At 50.9% G+C, this 21,470-nt stretch overlaps 1 protein-coding gene across 1 annotated transcript in view; it reads right to left on the bottom strand.

Annotated features, from left to right (window-relative positions):
* Window positions 1-21,470, bottom strand: part of LOC146189143 (forkhead box protein K2-like) — a 78,767-nt gene that overhangs the window by 37,124 nt on the left and 20,173 nt on the right. The gene's annotated exons all lie outside the window — the stretch shown is intronic.

Raw genomic sequence — 21,470 nt, 5'->3', positions numbered from 1 at the left:
GTGACGGTTGACACCCTCCGTGGACGCAGAACTCCTTCCTGTCAACACTCATGCGCCTTTTATAAAGGCTCTCGCCTTAAAACCGGCACCGGTACGGTACCATATAGCGAAACTGAAGGACATTGGCCCCAGGTTCCACCCGGGTTCCGGCTCCGGGCGAGTTTTTGCAAATGAAACCATCTCCCTTTTGGGGCACCAGCGGTTTTTGAACTCCACATCCGGGGCGGAAGCGTTGCGCAGACATGTGCCGTCATGGTTCCACGGAAACACAAACAAATAAAGGAAATATAGCGCGAAGCCGCGTCCCTGCACCATGATGGAAGGAACACACAGGCCGCGGTCCGAGAGTCGGTGGAAAAGCTTCCAGCGTCCCGCGACGCTCTTCCACGCGCCGATGGCTGGTGGGAGGGGGAGGGGGTCATCAGAGAAGATATCACAGCAGTAAGGACACCCAATCTGCGGTGATAAACTTTGAGATTGCTCTGGGAGCCGGCCACCGCCACATTAGGCCTAGGCCTAACCCTTCACTCCCCCGACTTCACGGCCCACCAACAGCGGCATGGTACGCACTGAAGATGGGACTACTGATACTGCATCAAGATGGGACCGAGCCATGGAGGCTCGACGTATGGCTCACCCCGATGTCCTCTCTGCCCAGCAAGCCCCCACGAGCTCGACTCATCAGCCCCCGGCCGGCACAGCCACACCAACGCAGCCTACGCAAGGCAAGTCTTCCACCGTTCTAAAGCGTCCGCCACCGTTGCCCAAGCTCCCGACACGAGACCTTAAAATCGTGTTCCGTCCCGGTGGAGGCCTCGACCTAAGTAAACACAACGGGGGCTATATGCTGTCTCTAGTCACCAGCGCTCTGCAGCTACCAATAGACGCAGTGCGAACACAAGACGCCATCCGAATCAACCCCAGGCACAATTCATTCACGATCAGCACGCCAGCCGAAGACCGTGCCCGCAGATATGTACAACTAGAATCCATAAAGATAATCGACCAAGTCTACCCAATGAAAACGTATATCGCTCCTCCGGACAACGCCATTCGAGGCATCATTTATAATGCTATCTACGACCAGACATCTGAAGAAATTTTTACAGAGCTAAAAACGTTCAACCAAAGCCCCTCCTATCTCATCACCGATGCACGCCGACTCGGCCAAACCAAATCAATTCTGGTCACCTTCATAAATACCAAATCAGTACCTAAACAGCTGCGCTTCTATGGAGCGGTCTACCACTGCCATCCATTCATCGCCAAAGCAGAAGCCTGCTTCAACTGCCGTCGTCCGGGACATCGCAGCGACGTGTGCACGGCACCCAAAAAGGACTTATGCCAACGATGTGGGGAGACCCATGTACCGACCGACCCTCCAACGTGTCCACCCCAGTGCATTCTATGCGGCGGCCCCCATTTTACGGGCTCCCGCGATTGCTCGGAGCGATTCAACAGACCGGGCAACAAGAGACTGACACGCTCGACAGCTGGTGCAGACGCCGAGCAAACAACCCGGCAATCCCGAAGCAAGCACCGGACGAGTTCCACTAACCGCGTCCGCTCCAGGTCCGCCGCGTCCGCCGCTTCGACCAACGCCAGGAACCGCTCGCCATCTTTCCCGCCCCTGACCGACCAGCCTCCGCCGGAAAATAAGGTGAGCTGGGGCCCACGATCTTCCTCCCTTGTCCGAGAAAATAAGCAACTTAAAGAAAAGCTAGAAACTCAGGGCAAGCAAATTCAACAACAGAATGATCAAATAAAAAAACTCAATGATCATATTGCAAAGCTCACTCAGCAAATGCAAACGCTAATTCACAGGCTCTCCCCCGCAGATGGAATGGAAAGTTCTTCCACTCCTCTCCCAGGTCATTCCACCCCACTTCCGCCTCCTCCTCCCACATGCAACAACACAGAATCTACAACTAAAACTCATACACCCGCCAAACGGAAGGCACCTCACCAAGACATTCCTACAGTGGTCGACTCCCAAAAGCCTGATCTGGTCGCCTCCATAGCTTTACTCGAAGAGAAGCTTGCGGAAAAATTTGAATCTATGACCACCAGCACGAACGCATGGGCAGCTGGAGTAGACGCGCGGATAGCGATGCTCGAGCAGCAGATGCAGCAGCAACAGATCCAGATTCAAACTGCTCTAGAAAAGCTACTCTCTACCACAGTATCTCAAATGATCCCACCCGAATCTCAGCCCCAAAATGGCAGGACGTCGACAGGACATTAAGGTGTGGCAGTGGAACTGCAGAGGCTTTCGTTCCAAGCGTAGTAATCTGCAGCTCTACATTCAGTCCCTTCCGGCCGATGAAACACCAGCGGTAATCGCACTGCAGGAAACAAACTCCCCTGTAAAACTGCTCAATTACACTCCTCATACACCAACAAACTGTCCTCAGTACAGAGTGGCGACGCTGGTTCACCGCAACTACACAGCAACTGATCACAACATGGACGTTGCAGATATCGACTTCCATTTGATAGAGCTGCTTCCCAAAGAGCGGAAAGGAACGAGTCTATTCATTCTGAATATCTACAGCCCCCCGAAAGGGAAAACTGCTCCTCTAATGGCGGCCATGAAAAAAGCCCTTCAGATCAGCGCTAACCAACCATTGATAGTGGCAGGAGACTTTAATGCCCGCCATATCACATGGGGATACAAAACGACTTGCAGTAAAGGCGCCCGACTCTGGACACTTCTCCAAAATGAGGGCATAACCCTTGTCAATGATACACAACAGCACACGCGCATCGGCAACAGTGTACAGAACAACACCAACCCCGATCTTACACTCACGAAAAACATAACACAATGCTACTGGACAAACACGCAAACCTCTCTTGGTAGCGATCACTATATAATTGAGACCTCTTTCTCACTATCCTCCCTAACCCCCCGTGTAAAGAGGAAACTCAAAATCACCAACTGGGATCGCTTTCGCGATCTTCGTACCGCGGCCCCGAAGCAGATAGACCACCTTACAAATTGGCTGGCTAACCTCAACAAGGACGTGAACATGGCCACATCGGAAATGCCGTGCACACAAACCTCGGAGGTGATTGACAGCCGATTACTACACATGTGGGAAGCTCACTCGAGCTTACAGAAGCGATGGCTTAAAAACAAACACAATCGCGCCCTGAAGCTACGCATCTCCGCTCTCACAAAGGAAATGGAGACGCACGCGGCACAGCTCAGTCACCAGCAATGGGGTCAAGTATGCGACCGCCTTGCTGGAAACCTAGGACTTAAGGACACGTGGCGGTTGCTACGATGCCTTCTTGAACCCGATCACACCAAGAATGTACAGCAGAAAAATGTGACGCGTCTTATCCATGGCATAGACATGGACAACGATAACATTATTCAATCCTTAAAAGATACATACCTCACAACCACACCGAAGACACCCTTACCACAGTACCTTGGAACCCAAAACCATGAGCTAGACGAAGACATCACAAAGTATGAAGTCAGAGCAGCCATGCTCCAACTCCGCACTACGTCTGCTCCAGGAGCCGATCAGGTCACGAACAAAACACTTAGAAACCTCGATGAAAACTCCATCCAGGCAATAACGGAACTCTTTAACAAACACTGGCAAGAGGGAACGCTTCCCTCAGAGTGGACGCACGCTCAGGTTACCTTTATACCTAAACCCGGCAAACCGCTCACTCTTTCAAACCTTAGGCCCATTTCGCTAACTTCATGTCTTGGTAAACTTTTTGAACACGTCGTCTTGAATCGGCTACATACACACATGCAAACCCGCGACCTTTTTCCTCACACAATGCTGGGTTTCCGCAGCCACCTATGCACCCAAGATGTTATGCTACAGATATCAGAAGAAATTCTCCATCCCCGACACTGCAAACGCACAAGAGCATTGCTGGCTCTAGACTTGCAAAAGGCATTTGACAATGTCTATCACTCCTCTATATTGGATGCACTATCCACTCTGAATGTGGGAAACCGAACACATGCTTACATTTCAGCCTTTCTCCGGGATCGCACAGCAGAAATTCGGTTCGGTCCCCTAAAATCCCCCACTTTTACCCTCGGTAATAGAGGCACCCCGCAGGGATCAGTCCTTTCCCCTTTTTTATTTAACATCACACTCATCCCCATGGCTAAAAAGCTGTCACAGATCCCAAACCTCTCCCATTCTCTGTATGCAGATGATATCACCCTGTGGACCACCACTGGGAATGTAGGTAGCATGGAAGAAACTCTTCAGGAGGGGGCAGACATGGTGTCAAGATGCGCAGCTTCAATAGGCCTTGCATGTTCCTCCACCAAATCCGAGCTCCTGATACTCCACCCAAGCCCGCGGAAACACCACCAACCCCCTATGCTCATCACCGTAGATGGTCAGCCAGTACCACAAGTTCACAAACTTCGAATACTAGGTATGTTCATACAAGACAACGGCCTTAACACGGATACACTCTCCAGACTGACTAACACAACACATCAGATCACCCGCCTAATCAAACGTATAGCCAACAAGCACTGTGGAATGCGCGAGCATGACCTCAGACGCTTAGTACAGGCATTTATTATAAGCCGCATTCTTTACTCGATTCCGTATTTATATCTAACAAAAACAGAGACAGACAAGGTGGATGCTCTCATCAGACACGCTTATAAGGCAGCTCTCGGCTTACCTAAGCGCACCCCAACCTATCGACTCTTAGGCATGGGAGTTCATAACACCCTCAGCGAACTGGTGGAAGCCCACCGCATCGCCCAACTAGGACGGCTCTCCACTACCCCAACTGGTCGCCACATTCTTTCCTTTCTCCAACTTAGACCATTAGGTCCCCCTCCAGTAGAAACTTATGAAGTTCCAAAGACAGTCCGCGATCACCTCACTGTCCACCCACTTCCGAAAAACATGCATCCCCTTCATAACCAGGCCAGACGAAAAGCGAGAGCACGTGCCCTACACAGAGCACATGCGAACGAACCCGACACGGTCTACGTGGACGCCGCAGAATATCCACAACGCTCAGCTTATGCGATATGCGCGGTATCCAACCGCTTCGAACACATCACATCAGCCTCGATCATTACCCGAACGTCCGTAGAAGCGGAAGAATCCGCTATAGCCATCGCGATAGTCTCTTCCACTGCCACCCTTATCCTCAGCGATTCTAAAACTGCCATACAAAATTTCGCCCGAGGCCAGCTACATGCTGCCTCTCACAAAATCTTAACTACCAACGTTCAAACCCCCCGACCCATAGACCTTGTCTGGGTACCAGCCCATTCGGGCAACCCCGGTAACGAAGCGGCCAATGCTGCTGCTCGAGCATACGTCGACCGAGCAACAGATACCGAGGACCTAGGCAGTGCCAGAGATCGGCTGATCACCTACAACGACATTACACTACACTACCGGTCTGAAAGACTTCACTACCCTCCCCCACACCCCTCCTTAACTAAACCACAACAAATAACATGGAGACACCTTCAAGCCCGTACCTTTCCCTCCCCAGCACTGCTGGCACTCTTCTCCCCCTCTACTCATCAGTCCGAATGTTCCCTCTGCGAGGCCCCGAGAGCTACATTCGAACATATTATGTTCAGATGCCCGGAGTTTCAACCACCGGCCGAATTGCGCCTTACGGACAACGAGGCTTGGGAGATCGCGGTCTCCAGCTCAGAACCGGCTCCACAAAGGAGACTGGTCGACTGGGCTGAAGCGGTCGCCGTCAGGCACTGCCTGCTGGCCACCACCCGTGATCAGGAGCCGGCCCAGCCCTTGTAACGAGTATTTCGCGGCTCCACTAAATAAAGTTTTTCACCACCACCACCACCCAATCTGCGGTCGAGCGCTTTTTTTTTCCGGGGAAAAGTGCGCGCGCACGCGAGAGAGAGATCGAGACGTTAGGTCCAACAAGCGAATCCATCAACGCCCGCAAAATAACTTGTTCCTACGTCTTCTCTCGCGTTTCGGCCTCAACAGCCGAACGACGGCTATGACGTCACATGCGAGTTGGAACAAAAAAAAAAAAAAAAAAAAAAAAAAGGTGCGACATAATCGCTCGTTAGTAGTAAAATTTGAAGTCTCCTTGACCCTGGCATATCTGACTCGAACTCAAGTTCTAGATGATCTCAACATAGTTTAAAAGCCGTGACCTGACCATTCGTTTAGATAATCCAGGATCAAAGACGCACAAAAAGAAAATTACTGACGCCCTACACTTCCCCCTGTCCGAATCGGACTGTAGCAGTGAAAAAAGACTGCGTTTTGCAGCTACTAAACGAAGCGGCTCCGCGTGCTGTGCGATGTCAGTGTACGTTAAAGAACCTCAGGTGGTCGAAATTACTCCGTAGCCCTCCGCTACGGCTCCTCTTTTCCTCTTTCCACTTTCATTACCACCTTCCTCCCTTCCCTTACGGCGCGGTTGCGGTGTCCACAGAAAACAAGTGAGACAGTTACCGTGCCTTTCCCTTCCTATAAATCAATCAATCCGAGCAAGTGTGACAGACATTGTGCCTTTCTTTTCCTGTGAACCAATTATTATTATTGCTGACTTGTCTGTCTGTCCTGACTGTCTTCTCATCTGCACGCAGAATGGAGTGATCAGTCGATATGGACAAAATTCAATTTGCATTCTGTCTACGTCACCGCAGCTGAACATCGAGCGTAGCGTAACGTAGCGGGTAAACCAGCGCGCCCTGCAAAATAAAATACGCCGTACGAATCATGCACGCAAGCGCGTACGTACGTCGTACACACACGCTCGCCCGGCATGTGGAAACATGACGGTGTCCGCTGTTGCTGCCGCTCTACCGACGGGGGAGCTTATCAACCGGGAGGAGTGAAAGAAGGTTTCCAGAGCGTTTGTTCGCCGCCAAGGGCATCTCGTGCCGTGCCGCTGCGGCGCCGGGCCGCCCTTGAACTTGGTGGCGACCGGAAGGAAGTCTTTGTCGACGACGGGCCCCCCTCTCGGGCTTCTCTCCGAGGAGGCAAGCTTCCTCTCCTCCTCATCCGCAAGCAGCTCGCGTGCATGCATTGAAGAGACAGCCAAGATACCGCTGCGCCTGTAGGGCCAGAGATATACAGTCGCGAAGCACGACACGGCGCATCACCCAGCTACGAGGTGATGTCGAAGCGATTCGGACTCTGCTGCCGTTACCATAGCTACCAACTCATACGAATATATATGATTCGGGTGCGGAAACGAATGCAACAGTCAGCGCTCTAGCTTTGAATAAAAATTCTCCGTAGGCGCTGCTAGCGACGAGAATCCCTCGTTCGTTGCAAAGTATGAAGGCCGCACATGGCGAAGAGGCGCTGTCGCATATTACGTAGAAATTGCATTCCCTCATATCAGCCCAAGACACAACTACGCGGACGAGGAGCCGAAAGAACTGCGACGACAGGCCGCAGCGACGCCTGACGACAGGGACTAAAATAAATTTCAAGCACTTCAAAGAAACCGCCGCCCTGGGCAACCAAGACCATCCACTCCTACACCCCTCCCCACCGCACACACACTCCCGTGTATCTCTAGGAAGGCGCATCTCTTCCGAGAGATGCGCCTCCTCCGACTTGTTACCAACGGCTCCGGGACAGGAGGAAGCGGAACTTTCCGCCGATGTCCTCCCTCGCTACTTCCCCCTCCGACGATGACGCCACAGTCCGCTACCATGGCAACAACATCGCGGCTTCCGTGACGCGGCGGACCCGAGACCAGGGCATCGGACCGCTCGTCTCGCTCCCCGTGGGTGGAATGCGAAACCTGGGGGAACAATCGTCGGTTCTCGTTTCACTAAAATAAACGCTCTGTGCAAATGAATATTCGCCTGCACCGACTGATCCCCATAAACAAACGACAAAGAGACAACCCCAACTGACGGAACACTGCAGCTTCTGAGAGAGAGAGAGAAAACTCCTTTTCGCTGGCGGACAAGCATCAAAATATCCATAAAGTGCCGTACGATGTACACAAACAAACAATAGCTTTATTCGGCACCTTTTCTTCGGAATCATGAGAAGCGATTAGGAAAAAAAAAAAAAAAAAAAAAAGATCACCCAATGGACATGACCTGCACCCGACATCTCCCACGATTAAATTTTGTTTTCACCAGCGCGGTATCCATGACTTATACTCCGTTTCATACATCAAGTGCAACACTGCTAAAGCTACAGCTCTTGTTTGCGCTCTCCGAATCCGCGATGCAAAATAGTGCCTGCTCTTTATGAGAGGAAATAATAGTTTTGTCTGCAAGCTTAATACATCTTACATTTGCCATCAACTTCATAAAGAGCACCTTTTTTAGGGAGAAAGGATCGGATTCAATGAATTTGTATGTTTTTTTTTTATGTCGCTTTCGTTCGTGTCGCGTTTTTGCTGCCCCGCAACGTTGCCAGCTGTGCCACTAGATGGCGCTGGCTGCGCCCTCCGCGCTGCGCATTTTTTCTATAAGATCCGCACTGCGAAGATGTCTAGGCATGAGAAACAAGTTATTGCAAACGTGTATGCTCGGAATAGTGCCCGTTTCCGCAGGAACCACTCGGCCAAAAAACGAGCGCGTAGTGATACGCCTCCTTTTTTTTTTCTTGCGGACTACTTGCGTAGCTTTCGCTGCGTTGCACCTGATGTATGAAACGGAGTATAGAATACTGTGTCTCAACGTTCCCCTTGCCCCCACCCGTAGCCCCGGTGAATCGGGACCGCCAGTGGCCGAGCAACGTGCGACCAATAACCATTGCATACTGCCACCACGAGAACAGCTATCGGCCCCAACGACAGTATGTGCAATATTGTATTATACTCGTTTACCTTTTAATCTGAACTGTCCTTTCTCCCTGTCACTCCCCTCTTTGATTTCTCCTGCCTGTCTCCTTGCTATCCCTTTATTTCCGCCGCCCCAGTTCAGGTGCTTTAGCTCATTTCGAAAGCAGATACCTGGGCGGCAAAAAATCTTTTTCCTTCCTCTATTATTTTTATTTTATTCTATAATAAAACCCCTTATTACTACTATTACTACTACTACTACTACTACTACTACTACTACCACCACTACTACTACTACAACGACAGAAGCGTGCAGCTAGCTGCCGGTCCCCCCCGCCACTGCGCGCGCAAGATAACCCCCCTTGTACATCGCCAACAAACGAGTCACAACAAACACGTTCCGTAAGCGGTGACCCCGCCCACGACCGGGCGTAACAGAGTGGGCGTGGACTTAAAAGGGGTCTACCGCCCACGAATCGCGCGATTCTCGCCCAGGCACCCGCCGCACTTGTCACATACGTAGCGCGCAGCGCGCGACCCACACAGGCTGCGGGCAGAGTGCGCACGGCCATGAATAGTTTGGAGGTATCTATTAACCCCACCTGGTCGATATTATCCAGCAGCCCTCCCCGCAGATAGGCGCATATTAAAGCGAAATCCATTAATGGCTCATACTGTCGTTCGAAGAAGGTGCCACTTTGCGGCCACCCTAGGCCACTGACGGCCACTATAGGTCAAGGTGGGCCACCCTGGGCCCACGCTCCCGAAGGGGAACAATACGCTTTCGTTACGTGGGAGGCGGTAGCTGGCAGCTGACATGGCCGAGCACCTAATTGGACGTAGGGCTTCCTGACATTACGTTTGGCAGGAGCGGCCAACTCGCGCCTCTCCTTTCATTTGGGAGGGCGATATCAGAATTAGCCTGCAGAGACCCTTGCATTCACGTTATCCCTAGGCCACAGGCACGTTTAGGTTAAGGAGGGGCTTTATATGTTTGCTGGTAGCTGACGCTATCGCGTCATACCGATTCAGCCACCCGTGCGGCGCCTTTCATTTGACACTTCATCAAACGAAGCACAACACCTCGCAGAAGTAGACCCCGTAAAACCAGGAATCAACGAAGTTTCAAACAAAGGCTTTCGCCTTATCGCACTTTAGTGGTCCAAAGTGCCACACACATTTTTTATTTTTTTTTTCATCTCACTCCCTGTTTCGCCCGTGTCATGCCATTAGTGAGGCGCCCGTGAGCTGTGCGATGTCAGTGCACGTTAAAGAACCCCAGGTGGTCGAAATTTCCAGAGTCCTCCACTACGGCGTCTCTCACAGCCTGAGTCGCTTTGGGAGGTTAAACCCCACAAACCAAACCATTAGTGAGGCGCTTTCACCGACGCTAATTGGCATTACGTTCACTCAATTTTTAACCCCCTCCTATTTTTATTATTATTATTATTATTATTATTATTATTATTATTATTATTATTATCAATTGGTTCAGAGGAAGGGAAAGGCGCAGTATCTGTCACACTTGTGTCTGTGGACACCTGAACCGCGCAGTAAAGGAAGGGAGGAAGATGGGAATGAAAGTGGAAAGAGAGAAAGAGGAGCCGTAGTGGAGGGCTACGGAGTAATTTCGACCACCTGGGGATCCTTAACGTGCGCTGACATCGCACAGCACACGGACGCCTCTTCGTTTCGCCTCCATCGAAACGCAGCCGCCGAGGTCGGGTTCGAACCCGGGTATTCCGGACAGTAGTCGGGCGTCTTAATTGGTTCCAATTTTGCAGCGAACACATGACGCAAACCGCCTCCGAAAACGTCGCCACCGCCTCCCGAAATCTCACGTGAGCCCCGCGCTCAAGGGCGCCAGCCAATCACAATCCTCACGTCTCCCCCGTCGTTTCTTTTCCCTCGGAATACGAAACACGTGCAAGTTCAAAACAAGGGGGGTTGCATTTTGTAACGCATTGTTCCGTTTATAACTCCGCCTTTTGTTCGTTCCTCTGCCATTAGTTCCCCGGCGATCCGGACGACCGAGAAGAAAGGAAATGCGAATGAAATGTTACGAAATACGGCTCCCTGCACTATTATGCGCGAGATGCCCCCTGTGCAGCATAGCGCGGCAACACTGTTCCACTTCCCGCTACCGCCCGGACTCCTCGCTTGCCAATTTCGTAAGCCCTTTGCAGCCGCCGCCAAACAAGCAAAGATGCTCGTTCCGCCCTGTTTGAGCCGAGCACGCTAGGCGGCCGAGAAAAGACGGGCCTAATAACATTTGCGCCACTGTCGGCAGAACTGTAGACCTTCACTGAACTCTGACGATCGCCGAAGAGCTACCGGCACGGGCTTTTTTTTTTTTTTTTTTTTTAAACTCACCGCGTTGTTTGCATAGGCAGCTGGAGTATGTCCGCCCCCCTTTCGTCTCGGTGTTTTTACTAGAGCGCTCAGAAACTACCAGGACTAACTAACGAGGCGCCGAACAAAGGGAATTTATTGGCTCTACTCGAAACGCTTGGAAAGGTTTTCACGGCGCCGAAGTGGCTTTCTGTCTTGAACAAATACAACGTGCGCGCGCTGGAGCGGTATGGTTTTCCTGGCACATGCTATTTTTTTTTTCCCCCAGAGAGGTTACCGTGGCAAGAATAATCGATCCTATAGTGGCTGACGGGAAATAAGGGTGAACCCGACGTTCGCCGATTCCTAACGCCAAATAGGCTTCTTCTACGTCGCTCTCTGTCTACGTCGGCCTGCTTGCGCGCTGTATACTTTTTATCACCAACTCGGAACAAGTTCGCCAAACTTCCCACACTACCTACAATGAGAACGGCGATTTTACAAGCTTTATAGTTTATAAGCAGAGGGCAAACTTTGACTTTTAAATTTTTCATTGCTTAAGTAATTTCAATTTTAAAATTATTGTTACTCTAACATCAGTACATATCCAAACACACGTAAGGAAAGCATATGCACCCCAACGCCTTCACTCGATGCCTATACGTGCTGCATGCCCGCCCGGCGTACTGAGCACCTCAGTTCGAACCCCAAATGCGACAAATTTCGTTAAATTACTTCCAGTATATGAAATACCTCAATCAAAGGAACTCTCCTCGACAATTTTGGCTTAATTTGGACCCATCCCCAATTCGTTACGTAGCTTTATTTTGATTGTGGAGCGTGTTTGAAATTTCTTCAGGTGATGCGCTTGCGACGTCATAACCGTGTCCACCAGCCAGGGTTTTTCCGCACGAATGTTTACGATATGCGGCGGTGCCGACTTACCACTACGTCGACAACTTTTCGAATTTTGGACCGAACGAGCATCGCGTAAAATACGAAGATGATGTCCCGATCGGCTTCGTTTTCAACAATACTCGTCACGCGACTATACAGACACGTGACCTGCACAGCGCCGTCGCAATCGACGAGAAAGCCACAGGCATGCGATAAGGAATCGTGGAGTAAACAAGTACTTGGGCGGTTTCGTATTTCCAGCGACGAAAGAATCCGGCAAGGAATTACAAAAGACGGTGGGGGTATCGGGCATAAGTAAACATCACAAACAGAGGAGGAAGACATCTGGCGCCCTTCGCACATTTACGCGTACTCTATTTCGGGATTAAAGCAGTGTGCGACGAAGGGGCTAGTTGGCGATGCATGAACTAAAAATGGAAACCGAACAGCGGAAAGGACGAAACACGGAGGAAAGAAGTGGACAGTACCGCGCACCGCCATTCCTATCCACTTCTTTCCTCATATGTTTCGTCCTTTGAGCGGCTTCCATTCTTTCTATTTCTTTATTTGGTTGGTTTGGTTTGCGGGGTTTTAACGTCCCAAAGCAACTCGGGCTATGAGAGACGCCGTAGTGGAGGACTCCGGAGTAATTTCGACAACCTGCGGTTCTTTAACGTGCACTGACATCGCACAGCACACGGACGCCTTACTTTTCGCCCCCATTTCTTTATTTTAAAAGCCCGATTAATCTGCTATAAAAAGAAATGTAATGCCCCAACATAACTTGAAAACTTACTTTCGGGAGGAGAATTTTCAGAGGGAATAAGGAACACACGCCAACCTGCTCGCCTGCCCGCATGTAGGCCAAACGAAATAAAAATAAATCTGCCAGTGGCAGACACAATTGCGGAAGAATAAGAAGAAATATATTTTGCTTGGTGACAATGAAACGAAAAATTGTCTGTTACATGATTTCATTACTCCCTTTTTTTTTCTCGTGTTTTCGATGACTTTTCAAGGATGCTCGACGTTCTCTTGTTCGTGGGCATGTATTATGTTTGTCAGGTACAACAGATGAGCGCTTAAACGAAAAGCTACGGCGCAGTACCACCGGATACCAATCCGTACTACCAGAATCCCCCCGTCACACAGTCACGTGATGACAAGGACGCCCGTCGACAGCCACACATAATTTGGCAATCGCGTCTGGGACAACTACGGCCGCTCGATGTAAATCTTCGGAGCACACGTCAGCCATATCACGCCCGCAGTTGTGATAACGGGCTCCAGAGGCTAGCAACACTCCCGACAAGAAGGCGGTCAGAAAAGGGAGGGGGCATAATGCAGATTATAGCCCTCCCCTGTAAAGTGGCTACAAAACATGCGATAACCTGTAGGACCGAGATAACCGAGCCCCCCGGGAGAGAAAGCTGTTGCGGAGCGCGCTATATACGATAAGGTAATCGCGTACACACACACGGGGATACCGAATAAAATAAATCAGTACACAGAGGTGAGATTAACTCGATTTCTTCTACGGCACACAGTCCTCTCGACACCAGAAATATTTATTCCTAGCCAGTGTACAATTTTCCCAGTCAATATCACGCCCTTTCCCACATAAGGCGCGCACTCTAGGATAACTAATCCTCGACCACGTTTGAATCAATAACATCCCCCACCCCCTCATATTTGGCATTGCGATCGCTCGTGATAAAAGAAGTGTGTGTGCGTGTTTGTGCGGGAGGGGAGGGGGGTAGGGTTATGATCGAGTAAATACGGTACATGAACCAAAGCACCGGCAAGCACGCACCCACCCTCCGTCAGTTTACGTCCCGAAATCCTCTCCCCCACAAAACCCGCCCAAGTTCAGGACGTGCCACACCCCACGTCCGTAACCAATCCAGTAACCCTTTCCCAACCCGCAGGTGCCCTCCACACTCCCGCTCATCCTCTCCCAGCAGACAGCAACACAGAGCATCGAAACAGCAACGAAAGGGGAGCAGGCAGTCTTGTTTCAAACTACAACCACAATTTCGCCCACATCCCTCACCGGCCGCTTGCGAGAGAAGAGGAGAGGGAAAGCGTCGCTGACGTCAATGGCGCAACGGAAAGACGTGTGGCAGCGCCGCCGGAGCAGCCCCACCGAGACGAGAAAAGCATGAACGGCCCCGCGCGGCCGGTTTTTTCCTACTCTGTTTCAAGATTCGCGTTATAAAGGATACAGCCGCGGCTGACTGCCGCTTCCCCCTATTCTTCGGCGCCCGTTAAAACTGTAGCGACGCCACTTTCCGCTCGCTGCTGCGACTACACGCCAGAAAGGGAGACCAGTGAATGAAAAAGGAGCATTCTCTCTTCTCCCCTGCATCCCCAGCATACGCACGAGACAAACAATAAGAGACTACGAGACAGTTATACCCGGACGGAGTACAGGTCGATTACATTTATTTACAAACACACGACGCCCCTTAGAGAAATAAAGGCTCGAGGGAGGGTGTTCTCTGCGGCATAGGGCAGTCGAAGACGTTACAAAAATACCGCCGGTAGAGGCGGAGGAGATTGCAATAGCCATTGCCATTGCACGACCAGGCGTGAAACACGTCATCAGCGATAGCAAAGCGGCGGTTAGAAATTTTAGCAAGGGTAGAGTCAGCAATCGTGCTGCAAAACTTCTGAACGACTCGTCTCTCGCCGAAAGCGTGACCATAATCTGGACCCCAGCACACGCCGGTCTCGCCGGCAACGAGGCTGCCCACATGCTCGCCCGCTCCTCGCTACCTCGGGGTGCTGCGGACGCCTCCACAACATCTAAAACCAAAGAATGTATAGGTACCTTTAGGGATGTAACCGACAACTTGAAGAAAGACCGGAGGATATATCCGCCACCGGTTAGATCCCTGAGTAAAAAGGAATCGTACGACTGGAGAAGACTCCAAGCTCGAAATTTCTTTTCGCCCCTGTGGAGGAGTGGGACGGGTGCCAGAGGGCGGAAAAGGGACGGTGCAGAAACCGAAATTTGTAAATTTTGCGGCCACGTGGCAACATTAGATCATATAATATGGAGATGCGTTCGTGCCCCAGGGCGCAACGCGATTAAAACTAGCGATGAATGGGAGACCACGCTAAGAAGCTCCGACGAAAAAACACAGCGATTCGCCGTCCGCCTGGCGGCCGAGGCTGAAGACCTCTTCTCCTAGACGAGGCCGGGTGTCCTCTGGCCGCGGTGTGACAGACTGCCTCCCCGGACGCCTGCGTGCGGACTCGTAGGTGGCTGCTGCACCATATTCGGCGGAAATAAATGTTCTTCCTCCTCCACTCACGGGCGATAACCAACTGTTGAAAGGGGTAACATGACTGGATACCAAAGGAATGCAAGCGCAGCAGGGGGGCGGTTAATATTTACAGGGATCATGTGGATGCGGCTTACACAGTCCTCCCGACAGGGTTCGGGTTTAATGGTATGGGAGAGGCCTTTCACCCAGCAGTGGGCGTATTTAGGCTGCTGCTGACACAGGCGCAATACAGAGACGCCGAATACATTAAATACAGAACACAACATTACTCAGTCTGTATACTTCATCCGCAACAAAAACTGCAATTCCAGGCGGTCGATGAAACCACACATTGTTTACATCAATTACCCTAAAGGCCCTTTACGAGCATTACATAGGGGGGGGGGGGGGGGGTTACATAGTTGAATACAAGCCAATATGTTCTACAATACCAACTCAAGCACATATAAATGGACAAAATAACAGAGACTGGTTAATAGTAATAACAAAATTGTTGAATTGACCTTGTGCTAAATGCGGCCTATCCACCAAGAATTTGTTTTCCAGAACTTCTTCGGCTTCTGTACGAAACTTGAAAGCATCATGATTGAATGTGGAAACTATCTTGAGGCAATTTGTTCCCGTGGTGGATGGCAAGAAATAATGGCGAGTGACGAAGGGGCTAATATACGAGACACTATATACGGCGCCATGCGGGCTCGTGAAGCGAGAGGCACCTTGCCCGTCGACTTTGCCACAGGCGTACTGACGCGCAACAACGCACAGAAAAAAAAAAAGAAACACATCGAAATCCTGGTAATCCCAACTTTCGTTCACCAGCTTAGAACCGACGATTCGGTCCCGTCGAAATAGCCCTGAATTAAGGGGTCCTTATCATTCGAATAAATTTTCGATTCACGCATCGAGTTAAAGGGGCGATGACGGGGTCGGTCGATGCATTGCCGTTTCGTACTTCTGTGAATAATATGCAGGTCTGTGATTCTACACGCAAAGTTCCAGTGCCTAGCGAGCGGCGCATATTACAAAGAAAACGAAAACGCGATAGAAATCGGAATCGAGAAGCTCCTCTCAATCAGCAACACAACACTAACCCATCTCCCCTTTCGCCTCGCACACGGCGAAAGGGGATATATACATTTATGCTTAAATAATACAGCATGAGGCCATCGATTTCGGCCTCCTCGACAATCTCAAGACGAAGCTCAAAACAAGTCCGAGGATCACTAAGGTCGCATATTATAGTGAAGGCTTGTCAAAGAGAAGAATATGCGAATAAAATATTTTTGCTGAAAAAGAAAAAAAAAAAAATCTCAGTGACCACCGTCCACGGCGTGCATGCAAGAGAGCAGCCGATACTGGAATAGCAGACGACATGGGGATGAGATCTCGTTGTGACGTCAGCGGCTAATGGTTGCCAGACCAGAAAGCTGCTTTCGCTATTAATAATAAAAATTCATTTTAAAACTATCTACTGCGCCAAATGAGTTCAAATTTCGAGGATTTATAATTTAACGTGTGTGGTGTGAAACGAAATAATCAGTTTATGCTCAAGTGTTAGCTGTCATGACCCCTTTAAAGTAACGGGAGGATTCCCTTTCACTCTAAATTCCCAAGGCGCTCTCAAAACACGATGTAAAAAAAAAAAAAAAGGAAACCACCATCGGTGCACAGTTATTAACGAGACAACCGGCGCAAGATAATCGCCCCTTTCGTTCTGCGGTCGGCAAACCATGGCTGCCGAATCTTCACGGAGGAAACTTGGGCGCGTTTTAAGATCTCGTAAACGCCCTAGAAACGGCTTCAACGTTTATCACAAGGCCCTCTCAGCTTTTCGTAACGTGGGCAGCTTCAACCCTAAAGCTAGGGACCGGACGCATCTACCAAGCTGCCCAACAGAGATCACTGCAGAAATAAGGACTGCTACCTAAAGGCGGCGTTGACGAAATGCGGACAACAGTGACAAACAACGTTAGGCGCGGTACAAAGGAGATTCGAATATTGCGCCTTACAATGCAGCAGGAAATTGTTTATGCTAAAGGGCAAAGTGTGCTTGCCGCCATTAATTAAAGAATAATTACAGGCTGAAAATCATACTTTACACCTTTCCATATAACATTACGAGTTCATGACCTCAGCTTGCGGGTCATTCGCAGCCCAGCCGACTCGAATGAACTTGTTTAAACCACGTACAATCAACGAAAGGCTCGCCCCGGCGCACACAGATTAGATTGACTGTTTACAAGCGGTCACAACCACACCAACAGCACACCCGTACGCGCCGGCTACTGAGATGCTATTTTAACACAGCGCACAGATAAGCACCAATTTTGTATTGGGTTTCTCGTACTGCGCATAGTAAATGTGTAGTTTGGTTCTTTCTCGAGTGCGTCTGCCGTGTGCGTCTCACCTACATGTAACAGACAGAAAGAATTAGCATGCGGCGCAACAGGCGCCTAGTTTCCATAGCGCGCACACACAAAAAAAGGTGCGATAAGCGGATTAAGAAGACGCGCATGTTTCCGCCCCGCTTAGCGTCCCAAAAATGGCGGCCGCTATGACGTCGGTGCGCTGGGTATAAACAAAGCAAAGCGCCGCTAAAACGCGGTCACGGCACAACGGTACTGCGCAGTCGCTTCCAGCGAAGAGTTTCCCCCTATTAAAACCCGCCGAGGGTAGCGTTCCTACCCTCACCCTTTTCCCAATCCTCTTTCGACTCGCCCGCATCATCGCAGCGCGGCACAGAGCCAGCAACATCGAGCGGCGGCAGCAGCAGCAGCAGCCGGGAATCGCCGGCCGGGGATTGCGCAGGCAGCGCCGTGGCGCGGCGAAGCGCGGCGGCGACCGTGACCTTCACCGCGGAGCCCATCCCGCACCATCGACAGAGGGAGTGCGCGCTAACAGCACAGCGAAGAAGAGCATAACGTCGCCGAGAGCCCGGAACAGCCGCTGCTACGCGCCGCCGGGGCAGACCGCGTGGCGGTGAACGACGCAACACGCCGCACTACAACACAGAAGCGGCAGCTGCACCTAGTTGCGCCGCGGCACTGCTTCGCGGGATGCAAAGCGACAACGGCAGGGGAGAATCTGGCGCTGTAGGCGTTAACACCCCCCTCCCCTCCACGGGCGTAAATATTTGAGTTTACATTGCGGATGCGAATATCGAGTACACATCTCGTGGTTACTTCTGATTGTGCACAGAGTATGGTTTCGTGCTTCCAGCTCTAATATCTCAAGTGTGACAAGTTTCCTTTTAATCGAATAGCTGACGACTGTCGCAGGTGCTGCAGAACCCAACTGCTTAGACCGCCTGGAAAACTGAGTAGCCTGTACACTTTAAAAAACTGGCTTTGCCGACGGCTTCCAACGTCGTTCAGACGCGTTACTTGTACTTAAACCTATTTACAGAGGGCGGCGCCAACGCAATCGTTTTTATTGCGTAAGCAACACTACGCCAGGTTTCAGCCCATCGCGTAAACCCGGCCGGTAGCCACGTTTGACCTTTAGGGCGACCGCAGATGGGGTCCCTCTTCAAGCCGTCGGCTAAACCCGGTCGACAGCCACGCCGCAGAAGAAGAAGAAAGAACAGAAAGGGAAGCTACGTCGGCTTTGCTTACGCAACCTACCGGGCTTAACTAAAGCTAAACTCCAGCTAATTTTGTTTGCATTAAGTAACAGAAGACAGTTTACTTGTTCTGCCCAGATGGTAGTGAAACCTGCGTGAGTTGCCGTGGTACGGTAACACTTCGTGACAGCCAGGCCCTTTAAATCCGCTACCAGCGCATTTGGACGAAAGACAGCCACGGGAGAAGGAAAGAAAAAGAGAAAGGTTAGAACCATCGGTTCGCTGTCTTCGTATTCTAGAAACACGGAGATCACTCTTTTGAAAAGGAACCCTTACGCAACAAGGACATATGCAGATTCAGAAGCACAAGAATAATAGCCTTAGTGAAATGCGGGAGGGACAGGCGGGGTCTTATTTTTTTCGTTTTTTTTTCCTTCGACCAGACGGGTTACGAAATCGCAGTTCAATATGCGGGCCACTACTGCGGCCAGTGCCGAGGGCTTAGCAACAGGAGCGGCACGCGGCGCATACGACGAGCACTGGGGCACAGCTGTAAAGAGACGTTTCGAAGTCTCGAACACTTCATTCTACCGCTATCCCACAGGTGACGCGACAATCTGCCGACACCCTAGGTTTCGCATCAGCGTCGCGTTTCCTAAGACGGGCGAAGCTAGCAAAAGCCAACAGCAACAATACTGTTGCCTCTCCGTTAACGACTACTTGGCCGTTTTACCCCGCTGTTAGACAAGTCGCACGTCCTCGGTGGAAGATCATTGCCATTCGCTGCCGTCACTAGAAACCTTGATGTCCTCGACTCGTTTTCTCAAGTGTTTCGTGCTGTGAAAGAGCAGTTGCTAACCGGCCTGATTCTGAAAGTGCAGCAGGATACCGGGCGGCAGTCAGACCATTAGACGTAGGTCTGTTAATAACCCCCGGCAAGCTTTCCAAACTTAGAAAAGGCATTTCACAACGAACTGCATTTTCTGGCGACCGTACCAAATACATGGACTCCCCGACCGACCGAACAAACAAACACGCACGCACGCACGCACGCAAAAGACCTAATTCCAGTAGCTATTCGAACTCGTTGTCCAATGACTACATTGAGCGCTGGCATCTGAACACTGAAACACGCTTCTAGTAGTGTGAAAGAACCCATTTCCAATATTGCGCTAACATTTACGAATGTGTAATGCCCGAATGTTGCTTCATGTCAACTTGCATCCCCCATCTCCATCCTTCCTCCCCCCTTCCCCGCTAGTATTTAACGCGCGGAGAAACAAGGATCGGTGCTTCGCGCCGGACCACGATCGAGAAGATAGGCAAGGCCCTCCCCATCCGTCACCAACCAAGGAGCGTCACGAACTAGGGCCAAATCTTTTAATAACTCGGCGAAACCGCTAGAGATAAACGCACCGACCTGCGCCTGATGTTCTATTTCCCTTCGTTCTTGACGTCACCCGCACACAAGACTAACTACGAAGAAAGCGAGAATGCCTAGTTTGCGTGTTTCCAAACAACCACACTTCACGGTGCCAGGCCTTCGAGGAGCGACGTCCCAGGAACAGTGACGTCCCTCGCCGTAGGCCATCAGAAAAAGAAAGCGGGCGATTAAAAAGAAGCGAAACGGAGGAGGACGGTGGGAGGGCGAGGCTGTTCGCCGCGTCGGCGCCGTCTCAAAACAAAGGGGAACCCGGATGCACAAAGTCGGCCGCACGACAAACAAGAACAAAACGCGCGGGCGGCCGCGGCGTCGGTAGAGAAGCCCGGGCAGAGCAACTGTGGATGAGAAGAGGAGGAGAGATGGAACAAACCCCCCCCTTCTCTCTACCCCGCAAGGTCACATGCATCAAGCTGCTCGCGTGAGGAGACGGGGCGGCGTCCTACAATAAAACGGAGGGAGGTGGTGGTGGGGGTTCGGGAGGTCCGTGCTGCCGGTGTGATCAGAAAGAGCGCTGGCGACAAGAACGCGGCAGCAGGATGGGGAGGAGGTGGGTTGGAGGAGGCCCGGTCGAAAGAGGTGCCGAAGCGAGTGGTTTCAAAGCTGTGGCAACCATGAAAGCGTGGGGAGCGAATGAGTTTCGCAAACTTTCCTCTAATTTTTCTCTTCGTCACTGTCGCTTCGCGCGGTTTCAATATGCATTCCATAATCACCAAGCACTGCCTGTTGTTCACTTCGAGCACTTCTTCATTTCTTAAATTCATCACCTGAAATCATTTAACTTCGAGCACTTCTTCATTTCTGAAATTCATCACCTAAAATCATTTAACTCATCGCTTGTCACACCAGTCAATTACCAATGGTTTGGTTTGTGGGGTTTAACGTCCCAGACGACTCGGGCTATGAGACGCCGTAGTGGAGGGCTTCGGAAAGTTCGACCACCTGGGGTTCTTATGCACACTGACATCGCACAGCACGTGAGTGTCTAGCTTTTAATAACGATAATAATAATTGGTTCACGGGAAGGAAAAGGCGCAGTATCTGTTACACTTGCTCAGTGGACACCTGAATCGCGCCGTAAGTGAAGGGAGGACGGTGGGAGTGAAAGTGGAAAGAGAGGAAGAGGAGCCGTAGTGGAGGGCTAATGAGTAATTTCAACCACCTGGGAATCTAACGC

This window comes from Amblyomma maculatum, chromosome 5, assembly GCF_055883805.1.
Source record: "Amblyomma maculatum isolate TAMU_Amacu chromosome 5, ASM5588380v1, whole genome shotgun sequence".
Classification (NCBI taxonomy): domain Eukaryota; kingdom Metazoa; phylum Arthropoda; class Arachnida; order Ixodida; family Ixodidae; genus Amblyomma; species Amblyomma maculatum.
The sequence above is the reverse complement of the archived record's forward strand: the minus strand, read 5'-3'. Positions and strand labels throughout refer to the sequence as shown.